The following is a 16,340-nucleotide window of genomic DNA, read 5'->3' as shown; positions in this document are numbered from 1 at the left end:
CCACGGGCTTAAAGTTATACCTACCATTTTTCGAAATTATATATCCTAAAAATTCGATATTTTTCTTTAAAAATTGATACTTGTTGAAATTTAATTTAAATTTATATTTCTTTAAAGTAATCATAACTTCTTTTGAGTGTTTCTAAATTTTCTTCTACTGTTTCAGATGCTATTAACACGTCGTCCATATATACAATTATTCTATCCTGGCGGATCAAAATTAGAAAAGAAAAGAATCGATGATGTCGAATGTTGAATATAACATTAGAGAAAGCGAAGAGCAAAAGACAGATTGAAAAAAAAGAACCGAACACAAAGCTAAAAGAATTCGTGGAAAATGCTAACCACATAATTTTTTTTAAAATAGACATTTTTGGCGTGTAAAGTCGGACAAATTCAATAGCGAAATACTAACAATAACAATAGATACTAAGAAAATTTACTTATTGTTATCGTTTTATGTATTCTGACTAACCCTTTAGAAAAATAATTCTTTAAAAATCTAAATTCTATTATGTTTTGAAAAGTACTATGGACTTTGAAGAAGCTCGAGAACCTTCTAGCCATTATTTCGAGTTAAAGAATACATTCCAGGTTTTTAAAATAAATGAGTATACAAAGCCTTTTCGGCAAGGAGTACGCTACGACATACAGGTATTATCTTAAATGGAATTGAAAAGAAGGGATTTACAATACAAGCGAAAAATCTAGCATTCAAGGCATTTTCTACAATTCTACGTGCTCTACTTAATCTGTAATTAAAAATTCTTTTATCATAAGTCAAATCACGTCCAGGATATGGTTTCATAATGATCGATTTTAATGGAAAAGCGTTGTCAGCTATAATGACGTATGGTAAACGAATATTTCCTCCAGGTAGGGGACTCGGTTTTGGTAAATTTAGTGCGCCAGAAGAGAGATGTTGGAAGAAGACACTTTCTCGAAATACAGAAGAGTCGTGCATGCGTCCATTCCGACCAATGTCCACAAATAAAAACTGGTAATTCGCGTTTACAAGGGCGAGCAAAATGATACTGTCTGTGTTTTTATAATTTCGGTACATAGATCCTTCAACTCTTGGTGGTCTAAAATTTACATGTTTGCCATCCAGAGCTGCTATGCAATGAGAAAATTGCTATTGTGCATAGAATTGTTCTGCGATGGCTTCCCACTCTGAAGAAGTTGAAGGGCACATCAATATCTTCCTTTCTAATACTGTCACAATTGCTCTCAAAGTTTCAATTATTAGAAGCGATAAGGTATTGTGAGCAATCCGAGTCGAATATGATAATTCGACAAATGTGTTGCCTGTGGCAAGAAAATACAGTGTAACTGCTAATCTAATGCGTGGAGAAATTGCTTCTCTCATAACTGTGTCCTGTTTCTGTATCAGGAGTGTAATTGACACTAATCATTCTTTCAAAACTTCCTCATTTTTATGCGAGTGAAATTCTGGAACGCTTTTGGATTCTCAGGTTTATACGAAAAAAAATATTTAAATGTAAAACTATGCGTTATTTTCAATCGCATTTTTAATTATATTCAAAAAAAAGATAGACTATATTTACTTACCTTAGTTCTTTATATAACATGTTGATAACTCCAAGATTATTCTCCGTTCTTCTCGCTAACCATTTTCTCATCCACAATCTTCGTCGTTTTACATGTCTATGCTTTCTCTCTATTTCCAAAATTAATAAAAGAGCAAGTGCTCCTAGACTTTTTCTACGCAAAATGTCCATTTTTTAACAATTTTTAAGGAGCAATGCAGAAATTAGCATCGATTCTATCTACTAAGCCAGCTTCACACCTTACTGCGTGTGAAACGAAAACTTGCAGCGCGCCCAACTCATTGTCAGTTTCACTCACCGTAGAGCGCAAGGCAGCACACAGCAAATTACGCATCCTATCTAGCATGAAAAATAGCATCGTCTGAAATGCCCTTTATTTACCACGAGCGTATTATGAATTTATCACGATGGATAACGTATTTTTATTTTTTGTTTTTTTGACAATAAAATTCGAAAAACGTAAATAACTATCTTGTTTAATTTAATTTAAGATTCAATTTAGATAATCTCCGCTAAGCCGTCAAATGATTAATTCAGATTTTCGGTTCGTATTAACTTTCCGTTTTGCTATAATCCTCGCGGAATACGTAACATCGATCAATTCGAGAACAATGGCAGTAGCTTTAGAACAGCCATTACCACCGTAGCGAAATTCCATAAGATGTTGGACCTAGATTCTCTTCAGTCAGTGCTTATAACTTTCTCTCTGTGTGGTATCTGACAATTTCCTCGTAGCTTTAGCACCTATAACGCGTCATTTAACCCTTCTGTTACCAAAACGATTTTATCTGTCACAAATCTATTTTGTACGAAGATGAAAGAGGGCAAAACTCAACTTTTATTTTTACTTAATTTATTATAAGTAATCGTAATCGTGCAATTAATCAATCTTAAATAAATTAATTTTATAATTAATTATATAATTTTATAATTATTTTTAAATTACTTGAAATTTGTTTTTTTAAAGAATTTTTATTTTCCTATACTCCAAAAAGAGAAATTGATTTTTAGTAATTTTCAATAATATAATTTAACGGATTTTGATGTGTAGTAGTTTAAAAAGAAAAAATATATATATCTCCAGATTCAGAAAGCTTTGATATGAAATCACATTGTTAACGGTTTACATCAAAATCCTTTTTCTGGAATTAGTAAATTGAAGTATTTGTAGCTAACAAATTACTTACTGACGTGAAAAATTATCTGCCCACAAATCAATTAAAATGTTCTGATTGAATTATATGGAATATACAATAGAAACATATACAATAGAAGTAAATGCACATTATATACAGAAACATAATAAACGTGTGAAACAATATTCATTTAATTTCCGTTGGAAATATTTGTTGAATAAATAAAGATATTGAAAGTAATATAATGGTGGTACGAAGTTTCATTAATTAAATCTCTCATACACAGGCACGTACATCATTGATTTAGATCATGTTAAAATAATGTCATCATAGCACAATGTGCTTAAATGAAAAAAAAGAATGAATGTATATTCGAGTATTTTATTTAATCTGAGGATTATTAGATATCTCTATCTATAGAATTACAGATGATATAATAAACGTCCATTGCATTTGTTGTTTTTATATCATTATCTTTACGAATACATATATACCTATTATAAATCTAGTAATATAGTGTCTGTGTGTATACGCGTATCCCATTAATGAAAATTATCGCATCAAATTAAAAACGCAGTTAAATTATTATAAAACATTTTAATTACAAGGCACACATGTTATGTATGTGTTTGTAAGCCATACATCTTTCTATTATTAGTCTCGATTGAATTCGAAAATTGTCTTTTTTCGGTAGAAAAAAAATTAGACATTTTTTTACAGTCACATATCTTAAATAAAAAATAATTTATACGCGCTTTAAATCTCTCTCAAGTGCTCGTACCGAAAGTGGGTTACCAAATCTTGCGCGCCCATCACATTTTTCATTCTTCCGTGATCTAAAATTCCAGTTATTGGAGTTTTCGGCCGGATGCGTTTTTTTATCACATTATATTTTCCAGCAATCCGGAAAATCAATCGTGAAATTTTCGGACCTTAGGTATATCGCCGAGGAATGGTCCCGTTGCAGCGTCATCTGCGGCAAGGGTGTCAGACGTAGGGTGGTAAACTGCAAGATATTTCTCGAGTTTAGTCAAACCATCGCTAAACTGCCCGACAGCCAATGCTCCAGTCAGAAGCCCGTCGAAACGGAGAAGTGCACGATGGAGCCGTGTAGCTTACTGGAAAACAGTCTGTCCTACAGGATCGACACGATCGGCGATAGCGGATACGCCGAATCCAGTTCGACAGATACATATAGTAGATCATCGTCGGGCAGTTCCGTCGGAAGCGGACGACAGCAGCATCAAAGTCGCTCCAGGTAGCGATGTAGAGACTACATACTCGTGGAAGAAACTACACCCCCTGCAGCGCCAATTGCTTAGGAAGTAATGAACACGCGATTATTATTTGCCAAGATTGCGTCTGATATTCCAGGATACATCGAACGGATAAGAGATCTCTACCCGGGTGGTCCGGATTTCAAATTCGACACGTCATAAGAGGATTTTTGAAATGATAAATAGCTTTTATTGAAATTTGCTTTAAACACGTTGATCTTATATTTTGAAACGAGAATAATTTTGAAAATTATTAATTTATTTATGAAAATTTATTTACGAGTTCTTATATACATCTTCCACTCGAATACAATGTAAAATTCTATATAAATTCAATTATAAAGGTTTATAGAAAAATTAAATATAAAAAAGTTCAAAGTTACGTAAATTTTGAAACCTAAAATCTTATATTTTTACTACATTTTAATGTATATTTTCATTATTTCATATTTTTATTAAATGAGATATATCTTATAATTAGTATCTTTTAATTAGTTAAACAATTTAATCATTTTTCTTATCTTGATCATTCTGTGATTTTTTTATACAGTATTTATAAATGAAACATGAAAGCACTACAACAGTGTATGCAAAGCTGACATGAATCGTGTGCGTGTGCATGTGCGTGTGTGTGTGTGTGTGTGTGTGTGTGTGTGTGTGTGTGTGTGTGTGTGTGTGTGTGTGTGTGTGTGTGTGCGTGTGCGTGTGCGTGTGCGTGTGCGTGTGCGTGTGCGTTGCGTGTGCGTGTGCGTGTGCGTGTGCGTGTGCGTGTGCGTGTGCGTGCGCGTGCGCGTGCGTGTGCGCGCGTGTGTGTGTGTGTGTGTGTGTGTGTGTGTGTGTGTGTGTGTGTGTGTGTGTGTGTGTGTGTGTGTGTGTGTGTGTGTGTGTGTGTGTGTGTAATAATAAATTAATGTGTAATATTTGTTATTTTTTTAGGTGTGTGTGATCATAAAGCACGCTTTATAAATTTATATGTTGGATTGCCAGGACGCATGCACGATGCACACGTATTTAGACGTAGCAATTTATATCAGCAATTAACAAATGCAGAAAATCCATTATTACCAGTGGATTTACATTTTATTGGAGATGCAGCATATCCTTTGTATCCTTTGCTGCCAAATGTAATGACACCATTTAGAGACACGGGCCACTTAACAAGAGAACAAATTATTTATAATATGAAATTAGCAAAAATTCGTAGCATAATAGAGAGAGCGTTTGATCTTTTAAAGTGTAAATTAAGAGCACTCAAGTATAATCGTATTAAGATTAGTCTGTGCCGACTAAACGCGATACAAAGGGGCAAACATACGATCCAGGCGGGTTATCTCTAGTTTATAGATTATGTATACATACATCTCTTTTATAGGTGTTCAGGATCTTATTATAAACTGCGTCCGTAACGACACAGGGAAAACCGTGATGCCGCTTCTATGCACCACGGAAATGAAATCAGAGGCAAGAATACGAATTTGTAATGATCATCCGTGTCCGCCAAGGTAATTAAAACCAATATTGATTAACAGACATTGATTTAATGCCTAAATGTTAGAATATGCTTCACGTTACATAATGCTCGTTTAATCTCAGTTATATCCTGCTGTAATTTCATGCTAACTTGATTATCGAACGTATCAACTTTTGCTCTCAGTTGTAATACAAACAGGTTTTTTTTTTTAAATTAAATATTTAATTTTCTTCAAGTACATTAATATTATGTAGAATAAAAATTTAGAGAAGGAAAAAATTTGCCTGTTTCCACGATGCTATATATTGAATGCTTTTTTCTCATTCTAATAAATTCTTTATTTTCTTATCCTATCACATCCTAAAATATTCGAATAATATATGCTTTACACACGACATATATTATTACATATATTATTCTGTAAACTTGTGTACATATATGTGTGGTTGACGAAAAGTATAATTATGCTATAACGTATACAATTCTCGGACATATCTCCGCGTTATCTTTCCTGACAAATGTGTCATTATCTGCGTCCGCAGATGGAACTATAGCGAATTCTCTACATACATAAGTCCTTGTGGTATTGGTATACAGACACGTGACGTTACCTGCATCCACAAAGTGACACACGGCACCGGCAAAACAGTACCCGTTCCAAATTACATGTGTCCGCAATCACTACCCGCCGACAGACAATACTGCAATGTCTGGGATTGTCCTATCAAGTAGAGCACAGGGGAATAAGGCAAGGTATGTACACATTTGTGTCAGAATTTAACAATAAAGGGGAAAAAATTCTTTGTTACACACGAATAGGGAATAGTGGTGCAAATTATTCATCGGCAAATCACAATTTTATAGATGTATTTAATGTACAAAGATAAAAATACCTGTATTCATAGTTTTGTAAAAAGAAAAATCTCTCAAAATAATTAAAAATCTCTTTTAAAATAATTTTGCATGAAAATTGAAAAATTTAAAGAGTATGGATGGATTTTATTCAATTAATTTCTAGTGTTATTGTTCATAACGAATTTTTTTATTTTACATATTAAATTATCTAAAATTTCAAGATTACAGTTATCTGACGTATTATATTTATAATAGTATGTTTTAATAATTTATATTAATGTAAAGTACGTTTAAAAATTCTTTGAACATCTGCGACGACTTTAATGAGTTAATTTTAGTGTTCAAGAACGTGCGGCGGTGGTGTGAAGAAGCGAAATGTAGTCTGCAAACAAATAATGGCGCAAGGTTGCAAGCAGAGTCGCGAGAAAAGCGTGTGTCCAGCTCAAAAGCCACCCAGCGAGAAATCTTGCAATACCAGAGCCTGTCACGATTCAGACTTAGGTGTGCTGCCAATAATCACTAGTTTGAACACGGCGTACAATCAAACGGATATCAATGCGAAAGTAGACTTAAAAATCGGCGGAATCGCCAAGATTTTTCAAGGGACACCTTCTATCAAAATTCGCTGTCCTGTCAGAAAGTTCGATAAGTAAGTGCAAGCTTTAGAGTTTTATTATATAGAATAATATCTATGCGTTTATGATAGCTGCAACATAATAACGTTATCAGAGCGCAGATTATATGGACAAAAGACAACAAAGAGATACGGAAATCAAACAAGTATAAGATTAGTAGGAAAGGAGCTTTGAAAATAATCGATATAGCTTCTTCGGATTCGGGGATATATGCCTGTATTGGTAAGTGATCTGTCTCACCTGTCATATTTTATCTTTCATCTCAATTTCGATATAGATATTACTATGAAAAATGCGATGGTAATTTTCTAGCTGGAGATTCGCACGCAGAGACGCAGTTGATAGTGAAATTTCGCTTCAAAGAGCAGATAAGTAGTGAAGAATATTTACGACTCGGCAATTCCGTTCACCTACAACGAAACACGAATCTAGATTCTGCACCAGGCGATTTTAGGCGAAAGTTCTTACACTGATCATGCAGGTGATAGAAATATACGAGCTTTTATTTTTAAAAATACTTTTTACTTAAAAAATATATACAGCCTTATTTATACAAATAGTAATAGCAATACAAATTTTGTCAAGGCTTTAGACACTTCTGTCTATTTCAAAATATTATTTTGAAGAGATCAAGAAGTTTGAAATCATATCTATCTTTTGAAAAAAAAACTGCAATATTATAAATTCTAAAAATGATGAAAATTATTAATAATAGATATTTAGCTTCACAATATCGATTTCTTTATTGTAGCGGTCTACGGAAACCGTTTTGACAGCGAGGATCTCAGCCATGAACGTGCGTTTCCTAGCAAACCAACAAGAAAACCGCAAAAAAAACAGAAAACGAGTCGCACTCCATCAGATGCCACAGTGATGCAAAAAGAACACACTATTACCTCTTTCAATCAGGTATATGAGAAAAAAAGATTCTATTAGCAGAAATTGTCTCTTATTAAATTATTCTTTGCGTGTATCTTGACATTGCTTAACAAATCATGTACGCATGAAACTTGTTAAAACTAACTTTTTGGTGATGGTTCTATATTCTTTGCTTTGCACTCGTGGACTAACTTTCCTTGATGTCGACTATTCGATATTTGACTGTCAATCAGCCGGAATATCTGTGGAGTTACCCGCTCCGTCAAGTGCTTCTGCTCTTGTACCACACTTGAGCTATTTGATATCAGCGACAGCGACCACCAGCCGTATCAGCCGCCGAGCGACAGATGCAGCGTCAGCGAAACCCGAGCGGGAGAGCGAGCAAACATGTGAGCGATACCAATTCTGTAAGTTCGAAATTCATAATAAACAAATAATTTGCATGAATGTCGGAAGGACGCAACGTACCGAAACCGATAGTAAATAAGTCGTGGTTACTTAGCGAACCGGCAAAACAAGCGATTAGAAATTGCGCATTAAGTCCCGCAAGAGTAGCCGTAGAAGTACTCCAGGGCATACGCGATAGTATACGCAAAAATTTGGAAACCCAGTATTCAAGCGATAGCGATACTGAATTACCGGAGAAAGTTACTAAACGTAAATACACTTTTACAAGTTTTGATGCGAGCTTATTTATCGAAAAACCGACTGATTCCACTGACGAAATTCAAAACGCGACTAGACGGACAAGACCATACATTAGCTGAGCTCCAAGTCAGGTATCACTCCGTTGAGAATTTTCACTGATCTTTTACGAAAGCGAGATTTTTTACCCCGAGGAAATTTATCAGCAAATAGGAGAGATGGCTGAGGCTTAAAATTCCCGCGCATCTACTTTAGCGAACGTGTCTAATGACGCGGTAGACGTCGAGATTACGCGATTAGACAGATAATTAATCAACCAGAAATAAATATACCGGAGGAAGAGCATACGCCTCGATAAAGAAATATCCCGATTGCGAACGGAGATAACAACGCAATGTATGATTTCTTCCGAGAAATATGAGCCGAAATAAGTCTAATATGCGAACCAATAACACGGCTACAAGCTCGTGTATACGGACCAGTACATCAAGAGCAATTCTGCGAAAGCATAAATTACGGCCGGTCCGAACGTGATGTAAGAAACCGACGTAGCACCGCGGCGCGAGGAATACCGCTCAAAGAAACGAGAACAATGATACCGGAATTCGACGGTACCCGACATAAATTGCAGGAATTTTTAAACGCATACATTATTATAAACTTTTACTTACCGTTTGTCTAAATGGTACAATAATCAAGTTTAGTAGCGTAATTTTTTGAAATATATACTTTCTTATGTACATACGTTTTTATTTCTAACCACTTCTAACTGTCGTTACGTAATAGCGAGGGGTAATGAACCTCTCGCTATCATAGCGACACATAACGATAACTCATCGATATTTTTTGGTATTAATAGCGACGAAAATTGTTAACAATCGCTTACAGAATTGCATTTGTAGTTACAGTAACTTCTCTTTATACAACAAACCGAAAACTGTTGTTATGAGCATATAACGACTGCATAACGAGTTACAGAATCGCGCTGCTAGAGCGTTGACCGCGCGTACCGCTGACGCAGCGACCCTCGCGTGGAACTCGATTGCGAAAAGCCGGAACACCGTGAAAAAAATTGCGAAAGGGTGCAAGCAAGGAATTCCGACCTTTAGACTCTCTACGCTTGCACCCGAGGCGGGTTAAACGACCAAATTTTGCGCAACCACGCAGCGCTATAAAAATCCACCCGTGCTCGGACGCGCGGGCAGTTCTACATGACAAAGTGAAGAGTTAATAACCGCACGGGGCAGTCGCGAAAGAGATCTAAGTGCATCGGTAGCGATCAATCGATCATCAGAATCTAACGAGCTAACCAACAACCAAGCGTGGACAAAGGAGGGAAGATTGTAAAGAGAGAACGAATTGAAGTAAAGGACGTATATTTTACTATTCAAGACTACATCATTTGACACCAAGTCATCCAACTCCTCTGGCCCGTTTCTCTCGGCGAATCCCGAACCCCGTGTCGCTCTAACCGCGGCACAACAATTTTATTTAAACTTAATAGTATTGAAAATAGAATGGAGATAATGGAAGACAAAATGAAACGTCCCCATAATTATTCTAGCCAAGAAGAGATTGTTATACAAGTGCCTCTAACATTATTTGAAGAGTTAACTTCTTTTGAAGAACAAATAAAAAAAGTTGAGTTCAAAGACGAAGCGGTACAATATTTTGAAAATATGTTGTTTATTTTAATTTGTTGTTGAATATTTCTAACGTTCCAAAAAAATGACATAATACATTTAATATTTATCTTATCTCATAATAGAGAAAGAGAGAGAATACATGAATATAACATAAAACATAATTTTTTACTAATATTTATAATTTTATATATTTTTCAGATTAATACGATTAAACTTGTGAGTGGAAACACTGCGCACGTAGTAATGACACGCAATATTTAAAAAAAAAGGTTTAATTGACAATTTTGCACATTTTAGCTGGGCTGAAAAAAAAGCTAAGAAAAGCTTTCAAGATTTAGGTCTTGCAAGAATAATGACACTTAAGTCAATTTTTCATATAATTTTATCTTTCACTAATTTTTATATTATTTAATAAATATAAAATTAAATATATATCATACAAACAGGCACACGCACGCATACAATTTTAATGTTTTTAATAACTTTGTGTTTTAGAAGCTGTTGGTACGACATACCACCATGAATAGATAATATATAAGAGTTCTAATCCAGAGATCTGAGGGGGGTGAGGTAAGCGGGGAACTGATTACCTCACCCCTGGTACTGATTAGGGGGGGAAGGTACCAATGTCCCCCAGATTGAGGAGGAAGGGGGGGGTACCTAAATATCCCCCAGATTGAGCGGGAAGGGGAAAGGGAGGGGGTACATATGCCTCCGCAGATGGAGGAAGTGTCCTCTCCGACTGATTGCGGAGGTCTGATGGTGAGAGAGAGGAACTGTTGTAGATAAAATATTCACCCCACTCTGTTTTATCTATAATGTATATTTGCAATAAATAATTAGATTAATATTAATAAATTTTTTACATCCCCATGGTAACGACGCGATAGGCGTTCGCAACGTGGTATAGAGAGAGACAGTGCTATAGGTGTTCGCAACGCGGTAGAGGGAGACGGTGCTATATGCGTTCGCAACGCGGTAGAGGGAGACGATGCTATAGGCGTTCTATATAGTGTAGGACAAGGAGAGTATGACATGGTGTGAGAAGGAAAGGTAGGAAAAAGGAAATATGGGTGTGAGAGAAAAGAATAGAGGAAGAAGGATAGCGAGAAAGAGAAGTAAGACGGAGGCTAAGGCGTACGCGAGAAAAAGATAATTTTTGTATGTTAAGTTTTTTTTATAATGTTAAATGTTATCTTATTATATATCTTATTATCTAATTATATCTAATACAGAGGAAGAAGGATAGGATAAATGAAGAAGGCGCAAATAAGTAATATATATATAAATGAGTTTAATATAAATTTTTTATTTAAAAAGATTTGTTACAAGTATCATAAAGTATATCATTTATAGCACACGCTAACAATTCGCAATCTACAAGTGATCCGCTATCGAACGCGTCACTCTCGCGAATCGCTTTCACAGCATCAATTACATTAGTAATATCGTTACGTTGCAAAACGTTACAAAATTGTTTAAACTTTTCATTCACGAGATGTGTATTTTGGCACAACCATGAATGCATGATCGATACAATCTTCAAAATCGAATAAATGTAATAATGTTTGAGGTTGCATATACAAAGACTTATTAGATAATGTTAATTTAACAATCCTCGATCCGTTTAATGCAATCATTTGGATAGATAGATCGCAGATCCATAATGGCTGACTTTCAGTCGATTGTACATGTCGTTCAATGTCTGTACGTTTCTGCATCAATGAGTGCCAGAGTACGATAGGCAATACTACTCGATTGCCTCGGTTGTCACCAAGTATCAATTCCACATAAGACATAGCTCCAACGCTTATTCCAATCTCCAAATATTTGTAAGATGTCGGGGTTAAGGTATACCTTCTCCCAAGTATGCAAACCGCACGACGAGATGAAACGCTATAAAAAATATTAAAATATATTAAAAAATAATATTTAGAAAATAAATGAAACTTACATTTTCTTTAATTGAATTTCACCGTTCTCAATCGGAATGTAAAAATTCATCTTGTTGGTTTCTTTTGTGGAGCACATTTTTTAGCACAATCTTATGTACGGACAACTGATGCGATACTAAACTATTCAAATGATGAGGCGGAGATCGTCAAAGATCAAGACAGATGGAATAAACCGAATAACCGATTCCTTTATATTAGGTTTATTATTCAACTAATATAACATAAAGTGAAAGGTGGACTGTGCGTGTTAAGAAAAAGAATATATGTGTATATTGAATATAGTGAAGGTTGCAACTATACCGAGTTATAGATGGCGCAGTGTGATAAAAACCGTGTATTGTGTGTCGGTATGATCATTTTCAACACCCCCCCTCAATATGTGGTCTTGATGCATCTGTGTAGTTGACGTTCTTGAGTCCTAGTTGTTGAATGCATTTTAAATGCTTTGGTCGTGGCAGACCTTTTGTCATGACGTCAGATATCATTTCGTTCGTGGATATATGTTCAACCTTAATTAGTTCGTTACTTAAGGCTTCGCGAACGAAATGATGCTTCACGTCTATATATTTGCTTCTGGGATGGTAACCTGGGTTTTCGGCGAGTTTCTTCGCTCCTAAGTTGTCATTGAATATTGTTATATCCATTAAGTTGTCAAATCCTAGTTCGAGTAGGAAATTCTGTAGATAAATAGACTCTTTCGTTGTTTCTGCTAATCCCATATACTCTGCTTCGGTTGAAGATAACGCGACGGTCGTTTGCTTCTTGGCTTCCCAGGAAATTGCGGCGTTACTTAGGATAGTTGCATAGCCGGTGTATGAGCGTCTGTCGTTCGGACAATTTGCCCAATCTGAGTCAACGAAACATCTTAAAGGTTCTGATGATGGTTCAAATATGAGTCCCAGATTTATGCTTCCGCGAAGATAACGTAAAACACGTTTGGCGGCTGTCCAGTGATTTTCGTCGTAGCAATCGTTAAATTGGCTTAGGCTACTTACGGCGAAAGCAATGTTCGGCCTTGTGGACACAGCTAGATACATCAGTGCGCCGATTAGTTCTCGATAAGGAAGTTTTGTCCTTGTGACTTTCGATGTTGCGTTTGGTATTGTCAGCTTTTGACTGATGTCTATGGGTGTACTTACAGGGTTTGAATCCATCATTCCAAAACGAGTCAAAATGTCGATGATATATCTTCTTTGGTGCATGGCGATTTTGTTTCCTTCTCTGTTGAATTGAATGCTTAGGCAATGTTTAATTTCGCCAAGATCTCTTATTTCAAATTCTTGCGATAAATTCATTTTCATCTGTTCCATCCAGTTGATGTCTTTCGAAGCGATTATTAAATCGTCGACGTAAACTGCTATGAGGATTAGATTTTCGTTCTTTCCGATGCGATATACACATGGGTCAGCATTCGATGGAGTGGCGCCGTATTTTCTCAGTACCTTGTCTAGGGTGGCGTACCAATTTCTTCCGGCTTGTCTTAGACCGTATAATGATTTCTTTAAATGATAGACTTTGTTGTTCGTATTCAATTCTTGTAACATCGATTTTGCTTTCTCGTATAATTCACTACCCTTTCTTTCCTTTTCAATTAATGTTTCCAGGGATTCGATGATGTAATTGGGTGGCTCCATGTATATAGACTCTTGAATTCTTCCATTTAAGTGTGCAGTTGTTATGTCCAATTGATGAATTAACATTTTTTGGTGGACTGCAAGCGCTACTAGCAACCGAACTGAGCTCATACGAGCTACTGGTGCAAAAGTTTGATGGAAGTGTACTCCCGAACGTTGAGCAAATCCTTTGGCTACTATGCGAGCATTTTTTCTCTCTATTGTTCCGTCGGGGTTGAATTTGTTTCGGAGTACTATGCGGCTTCCTATTACTTCAGTATTTTCGGGTCGTTCTACCATTTGCCAGGTGTCATTTTTGATAATAGATTTCATTTCTGTGGCCATTGCGTCGAGCCACTCATTGGCGTCTGCACCGAATAGTGCTGTTTTAATTGGTATTTCTGAAAGAAATGCGTATTCAGGTTTTGTCGTTTCAATATTCTCCGCGTATTTTAAATTGAACAGTTTCCGCGGTCTCCCTCTGAGTCCAGTACGTTCGATTTTTGGTCTTCCGGGCGCTCTCCTAGGAGTGTCGGGTAATGCTTCCTCCTGTGCCATGTCTTCCTGTACTGCTCGATCGAAAAGTACCGGTTCGTCAATCTCTTCCAAAGGGTTTGCTTCAATGATGACGTCATTGCCATTCGAGTGATTGATTTCTTTACTGCTGTTTTCCGGAGTGAATTTCTTATAATCCTGCGATTCAACTTCTGGCATTTTTAGAAATTTTACGTCGCGTGTAATTTCGATCTTCTCGGAGGGTATCCATACTCTGTATCCTTTTGAATCTTCCGAATAACCGAGGAATATTCCTCCTTTGCTTCTAGGATCGCATTTTCCTTTTCCGGGTTTCGTATTTAAGCTAAAGACTCTGCATCCAAATTCTCTGAAGTAGCTTACATTTGGCTTCTTTCCAGTTCAGGCTTCATGGAGTTTTTCCATTTAAGCTGCTGGTAGGGCATCGGTTTCTAATGTAGTTAGCTGTTGAGATCGCTTCCGCCCAAAATGATGATGGCAGACCAGATTGTATCAGGAGACACCTTGCCATATCGTTTAAGGTTCTGTTCTTTCTTTCTGCGATACCATTTTGCTCTGAAATGTAAGCGATGCTGAATCTTCTTGCGATGCCATGTTCCTTCAGAAAATTGTCGAATTCATTGGATTTGTATTCGGTGCCATTGTCAGATTGTAAATACTTAATTCTTTTTTCTTTTTGATTTTCGACCAAGTTTTTGAATTCTTTAAATTTTTGTAGAACTTTGTCCTTGGATTTCAGAAAGCGTACTTCGCACCATTTCGTGTTATCGTCGATGAATGTAAGATAGTATTTTGCCTTTCCATTTGATTCCACTCGCATTGGACTACATATATCCGAGTGTACGATTTCGAGTGTTTCCGAGTCTCTTTCAGATTTCTTTGGGAATGGAGATCTTATCATTTTTCCTTGGAGGCAAATATCGCAAGTAAACTTGGCGTCGTCGTTTTTCAAATTTAATCCTTTCATAATCTCGTTACGTTGAGTATCCATTATATCTTTGACATTCAGATGTCCGAGACGATTATGCCACGTTATTAATGAATTTGACGATTTCTTCGGGGATTCTGATATTACGTTGCATTCGTGATGATAATTTTCGTGAACATAATATAATCCATCATGCCTTTTCGCGACTAACTTTACATTTCCATCTCGATCGACTATTGTGGCTTGATCCCTTTTGAAAATTACATCGTAGTCATTTTCCGTAATTTTGCCTACAGATAATAAATTTGTACGCAAATCTGGTACGTGCAGTACGTCACTCAGCTTGATATTCGTCCGTTTTCCGAATACTTTGTTGAGAAAGTAGCCGTCTCTTTTGCCTTTATTTCTGTCGAGGCGTTATTTGCCAAGTTTAACCGCATATGTGCTGAGTCAACCGTTTCTACGAAACTGTCAAATTTCTTACAGAAATGGGAAGTTGCTCCACTATCTAAGCACCACGCTTCTTGGCGATTCTTAATTTCCGCCCGTAATGCGACATTTTGTGTAGACGATTCTTCGGAGGCATATAAACAAACGTCCTCGGTCTTCTTCGCATAGGTTAACCTTTTTCATCTTTACTACGGCAATTTTCGTCATTACTGCGACAGTCGAAGGCTTTGTGACCGAACTTCCTGCAACGATGGCACTGAAATTTGAAGGGTTCACTTTTAGATTTATTTCTCCAGCCTTTTTCGTTACCTTGATTTCGACGCGTTTGATTCCGTTTGTTTGCGACCATGGCATTCTGCGTCACAGTGTGCGAATCGCTTTTGCGAGCGTCGCTTTCCTCCGTTATTTTAATACGAAGTATCTCCGGCGTTGGAAGTACGTCGCGAGATTCTATGACGCATCTAAAATTCTGGAAACTTGGCGGTAGGCTATATAGCAACATGATCGATAATAGATCCGGGTTGATCTCTACTTTTATTACGTTTAATTTATCGACGGTATCGAAAAACTTACGTGTATGTTCGTGCACGTCACCTCCGTCCTCCATGCGCTGTAGGATCAGTTGTTTTAATAGCGTAGCTTTCCTTGCTGGTCCTTTCGATTGATAAATGCTTTCCAGCTTTTGCCATACGCGAGAAGTTGTGCATCCTTTTATCTGTTTCAGCTCTGACGGACTAATCGATAA

The 16,340-nt window shown here is 36.5% G+C and overlaps 1 pseudogene; it reads left to right on the top strand.

The window, feature by feature from the left end:
* The first annotated feature begins 845 nt into the window (after window positions 1-845).
* Window positions 846-8,591, top strand: LOC140670659 (ADAMTS-like protein 3; annotated as a pseudogene).
* Window positions 8,592-16,340: the final 7,749 nt, after the last annotated feature.

Source organism: Anoplolepis gracilipes, chromosome 10 (genome assembly GCF_047496725.1).
Source record: "Anoplolepis gracilipes chromosome 10, ASM4749672v1, whole genome shotgun sequence".
In the NCBI taxonomy this organism is placed as follows: domain Eukaryota; kingdom Metazoa; phylum Arthropoda; class Insecta; order Hymenoptera; family Formicidae; genus Anoplolepis; species Anoplolepis gracilipes.
The sequence above is the reverse complement of the archived record's forward strand: the minus strand, read 5'-3'. Positions and strand labels throughout refer to the sequence as shown.